This window comes from Micropterus dolomieu, linkage group LG02 (genome assembly GCF_021292245.1).
Source record: "Micropterus dolomieu isolate WLL.071019.BEF.003 ecotype Adirondacks linkage group LG02, ASM2129224v1, whole genome shotgun sequence".
In the NCBI taxonomy this organism is placed as follows: Eukaryota; Metazoa; Chordata; class Actinopteri; order Centrarchiformes; family Centrarchidae; genus Micropterus; species Micropterus dolomieu.
In genome coordinates, this window is record NC_060151.1 from 8,247,299 (window position 1) to 8,262,577 (window position 15,279).

General features: G+C 39.2%; 1 protein-coding gene across 1 annotated transcript in view; it reads right to left on the minus strand.

The window, feature by feature from the left end:
• Positions 1 to 6,990, minus strand: part of LOC123957217 (WW domain-binding protein 11) — a 15,819-nt gene extending 8,829 nt beyond the window's left edge. The window contains exons 1-2 of the mRNA XM_046029873.1: positions 6,852 to 6,990; positions 5,286 to 5,515 (exon numbers count right to left, since the gene is read on the minus strand). The gene's annotated coding sequence lies outside the window, so the exon portion shown is untranslated. The remainder of the gene's footprint in view (positions 1 to 5,285; positions 5,516 to 6,851) is intronic.
• Between the last annotated feature and the right edge of the window lie 8,289 nt (positions 6,991 to 15,279).

Genomic DNA, 15,279 nt, shown 5'->3' on the forward strand with positions numbered 1-15,279 from the left:
TTTTTTAAACCCAAGAACACACTAAGACAGATGCTGGTACACCCCAAAGACCGCACACCCAAACACAAGAAAAGCAATCTAGTGTATGCGGTCCAATGCAGTGAGGAATGCACAGACCTGTATATTGGGGAGACTAAACAACCACTACACAAACGCATGGCTCAACACAGAAGGGCCAACTCCTCAGGTCAAGACTCTGCAGTCTACTTACATCTGAAGGACAGAGGACACTCGTTTGAGGACCACCAGATGCACATTTTAGAGAGATGGATGGTTTGAAAGAGGTGTCAAGGAAGCCATCTACACCAGGGTTGAGAAGCCGTCATTGAACAGGGGAGGGGGTCTACGCCACCACTTATCCCCCACTTACAATGCTGTCCTTTCATCACTTCCCAGGAAACTCAACAAACGTAACCTATTGGCCTCAGGGGAAGATACCAACGATGGTCGTTCAGTCTTGGCCACAGGTAGTCTTAACGACTGTAACGACTGTCGTCACAGCAACAAGGAACACTAACGAACCAGCGGTATCGATGACCCGGGCCAACGACCCCACTGAGGTTAAATAGCTGAGTTTCCCTGCCAGTCAGTCAGAACTGAAGAAGTCCTTTGGATGAGGGACGAAACGTCTTCCAGTATCTTCAACCAAGTCCAGTTGCCCTTAATTTTTAACCTTCGTTGTATAAAGGGAGCTTAAGTTACTTATTTGGACAACGCAGCTGTTTCTTCTATATTTACAATGCATTGCAGGTTTTCTTATTGTGCAAATCTACCTTTCTTACGGCATTCATTTGATAAGTAACATTTCTTCACTTTTTAGAACATTTTTAACAAATGCTTGCAAAAAGTCATGGGGACAACATCTGCCATTTCAAACAAGTTAAAACAGGTCCCGACAGGTAGAGTTAATCCACGTATACCGCTTTACCACCACTCTCCTCCTGCTCTCTCCCTCGGCCCTGTCACGGTCACTCTGCTTCGCTGTCTCACGCCTCCTCCTCTCCCTGGCTCTTTACTCCTTCAAGTGCCTGTGTCTGCACTATGTCGGGTACTACAGCTGATGTTGAAGCTATTGCAGCCCCGCTAGCAAACATATTGGTTATTTTCACGCATGTGGCAGCCTCCGTCTTTGGCCCACAACACAACGAACAGAGGCCACAGAATCAGAATCAGTTTTATTCGCCAGGTATGTGTACAGATTCCAGGAGTCTGACTTTGGATTGTATGTTGCTCACGCTGTGCTTACTCATACATACATAACATAATAATAAAATCAGACACAGGCTATAGAGAACACAAATATACACACTATAAACAGAAATAAAAACAATATAGACATATTGACAAATAGTGCAGTGAGGAGTAGAGTGCAAAGGATGCAGGAGTAAAATTATTATAATCATTAATTATGTCCATGTCAGATGTGGATGTGTTATGCAGGTACACATACATGCATACCTTTACACAATATTGCAATGGAGCATAGTGCAAAGGATGCTGGAATAAATATGTGAGTATTTCGTGCAAGTGTTATGAACTTGAGATAGGTGGGTGCGCAGGATTTCTTCCTGACACTGCGAGTCAGAGTCAGCTGTTCATCAGAGTGATGGCTTGTGGGAAGAAACTGCTCCTGAGTCTGTTGGTTTTGGCGTACAGTGCTCTGTAGCATCTACCAGAGTGGAGAAGTTGGAACAAGTTGTGTCCGGGGTGAGATGGCTCTGCAGTGATGTTTCCTGACTCCTGACAGTAAGAGATGTGATTGCTCATTGTTAGTAGCCTATAGAAAATAACCCAATGGGCCGCTGTCCGTGCTCTATGGGCAGGTCGTTGGTCCATTTTTTTTAGTTAAATAAATAATTTACGTTACACCGGCCCCAAAGGTGCGTCGGCCCACCAGTCATTTGCCCAGTATGCCAGATTACCAATCCACCCTGAGGTGAAGCAGCACCAGTAGCCAAACCTTTAGGGACCTGTTTGAACCTGTTTGAAATGGCAGATGTTGTCCCCATCACTTTTTAAAAGCACTTGCTAAAAATGTTCTAAAGAATAACCAAGCACCAAGAACTGTTAATTAACAAATGAAAATACTTTGAGAAAGGTTTATTTGCACAATAAAAAAAACCTGCAATGCATTGTAAATATAGACGAAACCTCTGCGTTGTCCAAAAAAGAAACTTAAGCAAAAAAAAAAAAAAAAAAGTACTGATTACTGCATTATATTTTTTATTCTGAATTCTCATTCAGATTTTTGTCTTTCCCTTTGTAAAAATAAAGACATTTCCACCATAAACTGGTGCAGAAAATGTCTCCGGAATGCAGGAAATTAAATGTTTAATGCTGAAAATCAAAAAATATTTTTTCTGAATCGTATTAAAATATATTCTTGTCTTGTTCTCATGACCCCAATCTTATGCAATGTCATGTCTCATGGCCAAAGTGTTTTGTCACACTCCTAATTTGAGCCCTATCACCACCACTTTTCACACGTACATACCACTCAGCTGGTATGGGGGAATATTACAGTTGGTACACGTTATATGGAAGGACGGTGTATTGGTGAGGGGTGTCCGACCGATTTGGCTGAGCCTCCTGGGCCAAAAATGCCAGGGTAAATTTTTTGTCCCAGTCCAGCCCTGAACAGAGATGAAATAATAACGTCGTTAAAGAGCTTTTATATTAAAAAGACTGTGATGGACTTTGAAGTGATTTGACAAATGAGGTAATGATCTGACTAAAAGTGCATTTAAGTTTACAGAGAGCTGCAAGAAGATTTTAACTTCAGGGACAATGAAAAGTAACTTTAATTGTTTTCTACATTTAATTATTGAGCAGTGAATAAATCAACGAGTTGGCCTTTTCTTTAATCTTGTAATGCAGCTGTCTGCCTGGTCCTTCCTGCAGCGGGCTCCAGACGTCTGTCTAGCATACAGAGATTCTCCTCCTTCTCCAGAAGTCATGGTCTCTCAGTGGATGGGCACATTACACTGCACCAACACACATACGCACACACACTAAAGGCAACAAGAGGCATTAATTAAAGTGGATTTCATTTCACCATTTCCTGCAAAAGATTAAAACTGATACAAGCATAGAGGTCTATTCATCTTTTCACATCATGGAGGGCTGTTATTTATAATCATTCCCCAATCAAGGTAGAATTATTCAGGGAGGGGCCCTTGGGCGAAAATTAGCAGTTGGGCCCCGATGACCTCCCATTCATTTGGTTTGTCTCAGCCAGCCGCTGAGTTTACAACAAAGTTAACATTAGCTGTACTAGTAAACAGCCTACAGGATGACAGACCGTGTGTGTGTGTGTGTGTGTGTGTGTGTGTGTGTGTGTGTGTGTGTGTGTGTGTGTAGGAGCCGACAGAGAGCAGCAGAGGCTGCAGCCTGATGATCAACAGTCCTGGGCCCATTTAATACACCGTTTCTGTGCCATCATTAAAAACATTACTTTTCTTATTCATCGCGTTTCAAGATAAATCAGATTAGACGCTCGAGACATAACGTTACATTATAGGACCCCCTAGTCTCGATAGCAGTATTGATAATCTCGGACCTTATTGATTTTCGGGTTTTCAGAAATTTTGGAACCGGGTCCTTTTAGAACCAGGTCTCGATCCCTATCCCTACTTAGCACTAGCCAAACTGATTAGCATGTTAGCCGTTAGTCAGCTCGCCAGTTAAATAAGTTCACCAAGTAGCCCTGAGTTGTCACAGAGATTCTGGTCGGGCCTTTAAACTAATGAAGTTACTGTTTGTACCAAACTCCATTAAATTTAGAGAACACACTCATACTCTGGCATTGGACAATGTCAACAATGAATCACTGGGCTGGACAATGACACTGATAGGCTATGTAATTAACAAGCTGGCACGCGGTGCACCTGCTGCCATGAAAAAGGATCACGGTGGAAATATCTAGAAAAATTACGAGTTCTGTGTCTTTTGGTTGAGTGGAGTCCCCCCTACTTCACTGTGAAGTGCAGGTGCAAAGCAGGTACATTTAGAAATAATAAAAATAATGTCCTTGGGGATTAAAACATGCTTTCGCAGGGTGTAAAATGTAAACATTTTCCAATGAAGCAATGTGCAATTCCACATAATTTTTGAACATTGTTATTTATTGCTTTTATCTGTAGAGTATGATTTTGAATAAACTACACCCAAAAGCTAAACCTGCTAAATAAGTCTACATACAGTAATGAGCATACTTATTGGTTGTGTAGCAGTGGATAAGACTCTTTGGTGTGAGAGACCTGTGTTCAATTTCAACTGTGACATATCCATCAATGTGTCCCTGAGCAAGACACTTAACTCCTAGTTGTTCCAGAGGTGTGCCACCTTTAACATAAATAGCAATTGTAAGTCACTTTGGATAAAAGCATGAGTTAAATGATTAAATGTATTTATTATATAAGTGGAATACACTCCACCTGGTTCACTTTACTGGCCTCACCGCCCTTTCAGCGTTAAGGTCTGCTGCTAAAGCATTATATTAAACTAACTTACACCAAAACTTAAGAGATAAAAGAACCAGAAACATTGCAGCTTATCAATACCAACATTACAATCTTTAATAATTTAGCCCTGGGGCTCATTTAATACACATCCCTAAAAGAAACACAACAGTTTGTCAAGACCACCACCTATAGCAATGTTTTTTTAATTTAACATTACTGAGACATACTGTCAATTTTACATTTACTCATTTGGTAGAAGCTTTTATCCAAAGTAACTTACATTTCAGGAACAACATACAAGCATTAACAAAGCAAGATTAATTTAACTATTTAACATGACTACCAAACACCTTTGAAAGGGCTGTGAAAGTAAATCAGTAAGGTAACACTACTTACTACTAAATAGGCAGTTACTTATTCATGCAACACTAATTTGCTACGTCCTTGTAGGAATGCCCGCGAATTGTTTGGCAGGGAAATCTACAGTACATCAAGCTAAAGTTAGCTTGTTTAATATTAGCCAACTTCTCACACATGGACTCTGACATTTTTACTGATATATGGAAGATTTCAAATATTACAACAAAACTACTCTTCTGTGATGACAATGTTAACGTTACCTCTTGCCAACATGGTCTAGTTTGACATTAACTAATAAGTTACTTAGCTTCTAAATTTAATGGCACTTTAGCCCTTTCGGAATTCTGTTTGAAGATAAAACCAGCCAGCTGGAGTTTATGGGTAACATCAATATCAAATTATTCTACAACACTGCTTCTGTTAAAATACAAAACAATAGTTTAATAAGTAGGAGAGACTTACCACAGTCCAATGGGGAGATGTTTGATATGCGATGTCGACAGGCTCGTTTTACTGTCACAAAGCCTGTGTTGCCACTTATATACAGTATATATATACATATGACATTCCACGTCACCGATGACGTCCGAGCTTCCTACGTCACAACATTTTGGCGCCAAATGATGCTGAAATATGAAGGGGGTGTGGTGTGAGTGAGGGCCAGCTGGGGGACCTTGAGGTCACCATTGGATCTAGGGTGAATTCAGGAGACAAAACGTAGCAAAACATATATTTTTAAACTGCAACATGCACCTGATTTTTACTGAATTTTTAACCACAGCTGTGTTTACAAATGTGTTGCAGCTTCCTGTTATGCTAACGTTAGCTAACGTAAAGTATCACCAGCGGCTGAAACCTTTCCAGACAGTCATCAATACTTGTGATTTTTCATCTTTTATATTTAACTTAATGTTATATCTGTTGTAATCTGTTTTAATAGATCTGTCCTCTCAAGTGTACCTGAGCGCTGAGTTTCCTCCAGCTTTAAAGACATTTCGGTAAGACCTATCCTGAAATAGTGTTGATGCATGGCTGAATGTTTCATTTTATCAGCGATGAACCTAAGAAACCCCTCAGCCCTTCAATTGCAGGCACAAGTTGCCTCATCTGAAGTGGCTGCAATATGTATTTGTAAAGGTAAATTTGTAAATATTTTTTCCACTGTGGTAATGAAAGTTGGTGAGGAATGTCCCGTTTTTATTTTATTTTAATATTATTATTTGTTCATTTTGGCAGATGTAGTTTGCGGTCTGGTGAACTGTACTGCATTATAAACAGCTGAGTCTCTTTTATTTAGCTTGGCCTCACTGATATAAATGGGATAGACAAAATCTAAAACATCATACAGTTGCAACACAAACTTGAAGGGAGGATTTATTGCAGAAATGTTGGATTAGACTGCATTAAACTTAGCTAGATGTACCAAATAAACTTATTTTTGTAATTTTTCCGGTACATGATCACTTAAAAAGCCATTTACAAGCTTATTTTTAAATTCTTGGGCTGCCCTGAAAAAGCAAATGTGGAGCGATTTGTTTATTATCATATAGTAATGCAGCCCCCTAACGCTACATTAGCTCCGACCTGCCGCTGTTTGCTTCATAAAGTTCAGTTTAGATTTATTGTGGTTTTACCGATACTCTCGGGTACACAGCTTCTCCACCTCTCAGTCGCTGTAGCTAACCTGATCCACATAATAAACAACACTGCAACAAAACGGTCACAACAACACAGAGGAAGAGCCATCCACTAACACTACAGTGAAGACTGTTATAAAGTGTGACACAATCTCGTTATAATATTCAGTCCAGCTCACTACCTGTTTCCTTATCATCCAATACATTTAGCTGTGCTGACATTGCTGAGCCTCCAGTGAAAGCTACACAGATAGTAAAGATAGTTACTGAAAAGCAGACAGGCCAGCTAACGATGATGTAGCATGTCGGCAGTCACTGTACATGTAACGAGCATGGATTAGTTCAACCTCAAGCTGATAAATATATTATTGTAAATTGCAGTGGGATTTACCTGAGTTTCCACCATGTTGTGAAGCTGTCACCCTGTCTGTTTATAGCCGCTCTGCCTTTTTTCGGGAGTGCTGTCCTCTGAACATGTGTGAAAAGCTTCTGCGTTTATTGCATGGTTTCTGTATGAAAGCGGTTGTGTTTTGGATTATGCTAGCTCATGAGTTCAAGCGAGCACGCGTACGAGCACACGCCTGCTTGCAATCTTAAAACCGCTTCGCTAGTGGCTGCTGAAAACTCCATAATGCCCTTTTAAATTGTTTGAGGTAATCAGTTTCCACAAATATTTCGAGTATTCTCAACTTATTTGGGTTGAAACTTGTGAAAAATGTTTCTTGGCTGTTAAAGGTTTTGTTTGTTTTTAAATGCTGATCATATACATGATGCACCTTCGTTCATGTCAGTAGGCTATAATTTGTCTTTTAGCAAAAAACTGTGTATATGTAGTTTTCTCTCCTCTCAGTTTATTAGTCACCACACAACAGCAGCATCCACACTGGTGTTCCCAAGTGCTGCGCACATTTTAGGCTCGTGGCACAGCAAATCTTATTTCATTAATCATCTATTTCTTCAGTCAGGAAAAATATTCACATTTCTCACACTGGTCAACATACTGTGTCAAATGTTTTATTACCAAAGAAAAGTCAGAGCACACTCAGTGGCCACAAAGAAGTCACAGCTTCATCTCATCCCTACCAATAAATTAAATAAGTAAAATATATAAATAAGTTATTTTAATGGCTGAATATGTTTTTAATGTTTGTCTAAATATGATTTAATAAAATGTGTATATACCAATTTTTTTTATTAAAGGCTGGTGATCTTATTTGTTCTCCTAATGGAAATAATCTGTTCCGATTATCATTTCAGAAGTAATTGCTGAATGTATAAGGATGTTGCGGTTTCATGCGCACAATAATGTCACTGCTAATATTGTAAAAGAAAATTTAGTTCAAGACCCCAAAAACCTCCTTAAAACTCCCTGTAATAGTAAACTTGACAGGACAGACAATATTTAATATTTATATATCTAATTTCAACTTCAATTGTAATTTGACTTTTGTAAGAAAAATTTCCCAGCAGCTCTGATGCGGCTGGACTCATGACGACGGCTTCTGTGTTCCACATGTGTTACAGGATATACCCGTATTTGTGTGTCACAGCAAAAGCTCTGAAAATCAGTTAGTTAGGTCCTGACCCGTCACCGTGAAGAAAGATTTAAAAGATTTATGAAGTAAGACCGGCTGTGCCACGTGTGTAATATGCACACATCACTTGGTTTGTGTCGATGCTACTGATGTGTGACAACTGCAAGTATTTAATTTAATAAAGTCAGAACGACAGAAAAAAACATATTAACTGTTTTGGAGAACAGACGGAACATAAGCACTGATGTTTCTGCAAAAATACGGTTTATATTTAGTATAATGTAAACAACATTGCTTTTTTTTTTTGTATGCTGAGCCTCAGACTCTAAAATTGATCAGTATGTATATGGCCTTTACTAAGTAAATATCATGGATGACAGCAGTGAATTCACTTTTATTATTACTAGGTGCTTATAGTGCAGTGAGGTTCTGTCTTATCTACAATGTGAAATTATGCCCACCAGATGTCGCTATAGTGCCAGTCAAACTTGTAACATCTGTTCTTACCCTCCAGTGACCTTTTGCAGTACCTGCAGTCTGAGGTGATAAAAGGTCACTTTAGTTGCAGTGAACTCCATAAGGTTGGGGAATCTAGTTGCATGCCTAAAGTCGAACTCCCAGGTGGCTCGAACCCTTAACCCGGTGTATGTGCTAACTTGCGGGTCAAATTTAAAACATTGCTGAAGGTTTCTTTGGTCCATGTGCATCCATTCACTGCAAATATGTGTTCTAACTTTAAGTCCAGACTAAATAGAGGGCTCAAAGACAACACCACAATGTACACATTTTCTTTCTGTTTATATTCATTTAACTGCGTCCTTTTTGTTAAATTATTGTTAGGATCAGTTTCAGTGGTAATGATTCGATTATGGTTTTGTCTTGTTTTTCCTATGATACATTAATGAAGTTAAAGAGTCTACGGAGGTTATCTGAAGAATTTCTGAAGCCTGTCTGATCTGGGTGAATTGGCATTGGCACTGTCTCTACTCTGGTTGCTTTAAGTCAGTATTAATAAGCGAGAGGACTGTAACTAGGGTTTTTTTATTAGGATTTCTTTGAAGTTTTATGACCGCAGGGTCTTTGGGTATGGTCAAAGTACCTTTGATTTCTGTTGTTACTCTGTAAAATAGCAGTAATAAAAATAATGTAATCTGTGGCTGTATCTTCAGAAGTAAGTGGTGTGTCTAAAAGATTGGCTTGTTCTCTAGGTAATGTAGGTAGGTCCAGATTATCTAAGAAGGTGTCTATTTCTGATTGGTTGGGTTGATGATTTAAGGAATACAGATTGCTATAGAGGTTATGAAAGATATTGTTCATGTCCTGCGGATTGTGCGTTATAGTACCTGTTGCATTGAGTATGGATTGAATAATTGCTTTCTCTTTTTTGCATTGTAATTGGTTTGCCAAATATTTATTTTCTTTATTACTATATTGGAATTGTTCATATTTGAGTTGTTGGAAAAGGAACAGTGTTTTTTTGTGTGTGATACAGTTGAGTTTTTCAATTAGCTCAATTAGCTCAACACTCCCTTGTGTCTGACTGAGGTAAAACATCTGAACAACATCCAGTAGGATGTTTACACATATTTAGGTCAGTAAAGAATGACCTTCTACGGGATACATTGTAGACTCTGTGGGATAGCAAAGGGATACACTTTGTGGACCAGGAAGGAATCGGCAGCTTTGGTGTAATACTACACTGTGTTCTCACTCTGTACTGCTGATGCCACTGTCTCCTCGGCCGGGTTTCAGTTAATCTTGACATTCTGAATATCCTGTAACCTTCTTCATCAATAAGAGTTGTCTTGCTTACAAGAATTTTCCTCAAGCATGATCAGCTTATACAATAAAATACATTGTTATAGATTAAACACGCAACAATATATTAACAGTAAAAATAAGCTACACCTAATCAACAAATCAAATGCAAAATGTGGTATTTGTTGTTGCAGGCCTGTAATAAGCCCAGCGGCCCACCAGCCTGTCTACCTGCACCACTCAAACTGTACGTGAAAATGTGTCTTGGATGAGTTTCAGCAGTGATGAGTAAACATGCCAGATACAAACAGTATGCTTGAGTATGCTTCTAGTCATTAAATCAAAGACACTTCTACAGTGTATGTGGTAAGCCTTATTTTCAGGTTCATGCTTTTATTTGTGGGTGCTACTACAATAGGTTGACATGCTTCAATGTTCAAAACATATTATTTCTCTCATACTGCAGATTGCTGCAGTACTTCTTTCACCCTCTGTCTGAAATGCTTCGTATTAGCTTCCCAAAAACTGACTGACTGGTCAGCTGGCCTACTCTGTTGTGATTGGTCTGATGCCTTAAAGATTCTCTTCCTCACCAGAAAAATGGATGTATAGATTGCTGTTGTAATTATGACAGGGGCAAAAGAGGAAGTCAGGCAACGTAGTAATAGGAGCGAGGAAGTCTGAGGTGGTTAGGATGGACAGATGGGTCAAACACAAGACTTTCACCAGTAGAGGGCTTGTGTCCTGTGTGAAACCAAGTTGGTGTTGATTTATTTAAAGTTTTAAAGCAGCACTAGGGAGTTATTTCAAATATAACTTTTTGTCAAGAATGCAGTTGGAGCTTTGGGCTCATTATGTTTGATGCCATGGTGCTTGTATCGATGAGTGGCAAAGAGGAATGACATCAAATAATGGGAATAACTTTTGAGGGGGGGAGAGTGGTGTACTAGCCTCTCATCCTGCTGTTAGATGTTGTTGCAGCTGCTTCTGAAGCCTGGGGCGCTCTGCCCAGTGTTGCAAAGCGTTGGAGGTGTGTCTTTGAGAAGAACAGTCAAAGCGAGAGAGAACGGGGTCTTGGCAAGGCTCTCGACATACAGAGCAAGCCTTCTGCAGGATGAGGTTCCGCAGGCTTAGTGAAGTGAGAGAGACATTGAAGGTTTTGCATTTTATGTTCAATTATTACCAACTGCAGCTTCAAGTTAAATATACGTCACATAACATACTTATTATTTGAACCCAAACCACAATCTGTTCCTAAAACCAACCAAGTGGTTTTGTTGCCTAAACCTAACCAAACTGCAACATTTCACAACGTTACCAAGACACTTATGTAACATAGTTAAGGTCCAGTGAGCCTGTCGCTGGTACTTTCCAACGATCATAAATGTAGTTGTGGGTGTCCTTGGCAATCAACCTATTTGACCTATTAATAAGGACCTGTTGGCTTAGAGTATGTGTCGGAAAAGTCACGCCCCGTAGAAATACTGTAATCCTGAGAATTCCTGATCAGCTAGAAACACGCTGGCTGATAGTTATGTAATCATGCCAGGCATTATGCCAATGTGAATGTGTTACATAAAAATCAGGGCAGGAATTTCACAAAGGGCCCAAACAAGAGCAAGAGAGATACATCATTGGCCCAATTTAATTATGCACTAGCCCACATCCTTCTCCTTACTATCCTCAATACCAGTTCATCTGTTAGTCATGGTTTTGCAGCTGAAGCAGTAGGACAGAAGACTGGCTGGCTATTTAGCTGTAGGCATCTGCTGAAACACAACTTTTCATTGTTACGACATGCAGTCCACTAACACCATAAAACAACCGGCTCCCAGCAAAACACAGGCTCCACGTAAGGATACAAAACAACAATAAAGGTTTATGTGCTGAAGCCCATCAGACCAAACAGGTTCAGATGATGTTGAGTAAGAACAAAGTGAGCATTAGTAAAGCTGCAGAAACACAGAGAAAGTCACGTTGGCTTGCCGCGAACGCCGAGCAGTTTCTAATGTTATCCGGTGCAAAGTTATATCGCTTTCCACATTACTTCACCAACTACCGCGACCCATGTTACTATCCTGTGTACCACTGTTGATTTAGCCTGCAAGAAAGGATGCAACTGTAAAAAGCTAATGTGGAGCAGCCAGCTAACGCTACAGTAGCTCGGACCTGCTGCTGTTTGCTTCGTAACGTTCAGTTTAGGTCTATTGTGGTTTTACCAATACTCAGGTACATAGCTTCTCCACCTCTCTTGCTGTAACTAACGTGACCCACATAATATACAATACTGCAACTTCACAGCGACAACAACCCAGAGGAAGAGCCATCCACTAACACTACAGTTAAGTTACTTACTGCGGCCTTATTATTATAAAGTGTGACACAATCTCGTTATAATATTCAGTCCAGCTCACTACCCGTTTCATTATCATCCAATACATGTAGCTATGCTGACATTGCTGAGCCTCCGGTGAAAGATACACAGATAGTAAAGATAGTTACTGAAAGCAGCAGGCGAGCTAACAACGCTGTAGCACGTCGGCTAAATGCAGTAAATGTACTGTGATCATGTAACGAGCATGGATTAGTTCAACCTGCAGCTGATAAAACTATTACTGTAACGTTGCAGTAGGGGTTTATCTGAGTTTTCAGTATATTGTGTGAAGCTGTCTCCCTGCCTGTCTATGGCCGCTGTCACTCTGCCGATTGTGTCGATATGCGTCTGGCTGCGCTGAATGAAGTAACGTTGCGGAGCCAGTGTTGATCTGCCTCTGAGACGAGAACGTTGAAATAACAGAGCCTGAACATGTCTGACTGAAAAGCCACAGCCGGCATGTTGGTGTTCCTGCTTTTATTGCAGGATTTCTGTAGGAAAGTGGTTTTGTTTCGGATTATGCTCGCTCATGAGTTCAAGCAAGCACACGTACGAGCACATGCCTGGTAGCAATCTTAAAACCGCACCACTAGTGGCTGCGGAAAACTCCATAATGCCCCTTTAAGATACATTCATAATTTCTATGGATTTAAAGTCATTGTTTTATTTGATGGCCCTGCTTTCCATAGGTCAAGTGGCCTCGCCCCTAAAATAATGATATTCCAGGCTTGAGAGTAACAGAAGAAAAGGCTGAACTATAAAGGCGTATCAGCCAGCAATGGTTTCTGTGGCAGACAGTACTGTAACTAACTTTGCACACCTTTTTATAGACAAAAAACAGCTATAACACACTAAAACAACATAAAAAAAAAAGCACAATAGGCTTTAAACAGAGAAATGGTGGTTCATTTTCATTTAGTTAATTAGGGGAGTTTCCCAAAATTGTTATTAGAATTCTTCATTAAAAACTTCATTAGCATAACATGAAATTATGCTTTGCACTAAGTGACACAAAAAGAAAGACAAAGATAAGGAGAATATATAAGGAATATAAGGCAGGAAAGTACTTTTTCATGCCATAGTGTACACAATAGGCTTATCTGACGAGATAGTCCAGAACTATAAACAGCAAGGCCTGATAGCTGCAAAAAAACAAATAATCTTTACAAAAATTAGGCTACATTTAGAAACCACTTTCAGTATCTTGTTTATATGTTTGGCCATGGACTTTGACATATGAGAATACAAGTATTACTGGAAACTTTTACTCTAAATTCAAGAGGTATTTATTAACTGTAACATCAGTGGTTTGATCAGAGATGGCTTTTCTGTGTGTAGGTCAGAGAAACAAGCCTATTAAAAGTAAGCTTGTATTGAAGTTTGAAAGCATATGTGGATATATGTGCATATCAAACAAAGGCTTGGCACAAATGTTATGTTTCTTTTAGAAACCAAAGGTTTTATGTTGCACAGTTGAGAACTGGGATTTTTTTCTCTTCCTCAGGTTGGAAGATTAAAAAATAAGCCAATATTATTACCAGCAAATCAAATCAACATGATCAAAGTTAGACTTGGTTAAATAGCATTTTTGGCGCTGCTGAGAAACCAAATTGTCCTTGTGAATCATCGCTTGCATGTGGATCTCAGTTTCTTCTTCTACATCTTGAAATTGAAAAGTAGTAAAGAGAATGCACTGCCTCCTTAAACACTAAAGATTTAGTGATAATAATAAAATGTTTAATGAAGGATTAAGATTAATACAAAACCCAGTAAGGTAATATTATTTATATGCAAACAATGATAGTAATAATTGACAGCACTGCACGTTATTGGAGATGCTGGAGTTAACATTTGTGTGGATTTGTGCCTGATCAGAAGTGTTTTTGGTTAGTTTTGGTTTTTCACCTCCTTGTCTTATCTAGTACAGTCCCAAACGGTTCTGTGTGGCAGTCTGAAGGGGATGTGGGTTAGATTTTTAACATGCAGGAAGTTTTAAACATGAGCAGAAAACTTGCTGAAAGACAGGAAATATTAATAAAGTACAGGGGTTTCTAAATGAATCAAAATAAATGAATTTATTGTAGCAAATAGGTGCCACATGCACATTTAAATACATTACTTAAATCGATCATGACTACAATGCAGCCTCAGATGCGTTTCAGTGGTGCATAATAATGACTTTTAATAATATAATAATGTTTTTCCCCCTAAAATTAAAGTGAATAAATAAATGTTTCTGGCATGATATGGAATAGGAGAGTGGACATTCCTGAGAGAAGACTTGAGAGAAACACTAAGGTGCTGTTATAAATACTATATAAATACAAAAGGCCTTTATGATGAGAAACTCATTAAACAACACCTAACCAGGAACCAGGAACCAGTTAACCACTTTTATTAAGGAAACAAAACAAACCTTCATCTGATTAATGCACTGTGGAATTTTTTGCAGGAAAATATATCACATTTCCTTGCTCCATGTGATAAGAAGTTAGGAGGTTTGACACCACGTTCAAAGAAACGACTCAGTAATTATTACCAAAGCCTCTGGGAGAATCTCCCCCATGTGAAATGTTTAGCCATTTGGATAGAATCCAAAGCAGAAGCAATAGAGAGGATGGTTGAAGTCCCATGTTTTTGTGGTATAAAGAGAATCAGATTATACTGAGTGAAGACCTTTAAGAAACTTTAGAATGACACCTGCCTCCTCAGTTTGTATAAGCAAGTCACAACTGCCCTTCAGTCCCAGATAACGCACAAATATCTTTGATGAGAAATCTCTGGCATTTTTACACAAAACTTCCTCTCTATTACCGACAAAGCCACGCCCAACAGATATCATCTCTCCGCTGTCATCTCTCTGGCTCACATACCAACAGGAAGACAGACAGACACATCCAAAAACAAGTTTCCTCACACAGGGTTGCAACATAAAATGTTTAACCTCACATATCAGTGATTGTCAATCCCAAACATTAGCGTGTATAAAACTGTTTCAGGAAACAAATTCACTAAAACCATGCAAAAGCCAAAATCATTGCAGTTTTTTAATTTTTTTTGTTTAACCTTTATTTAACCAGACGATCATTAAGATTTAAAACCTCTTTTTCAAGAGAGACCTGGCCAAAATAGCAGCATATTGACAGAGCACA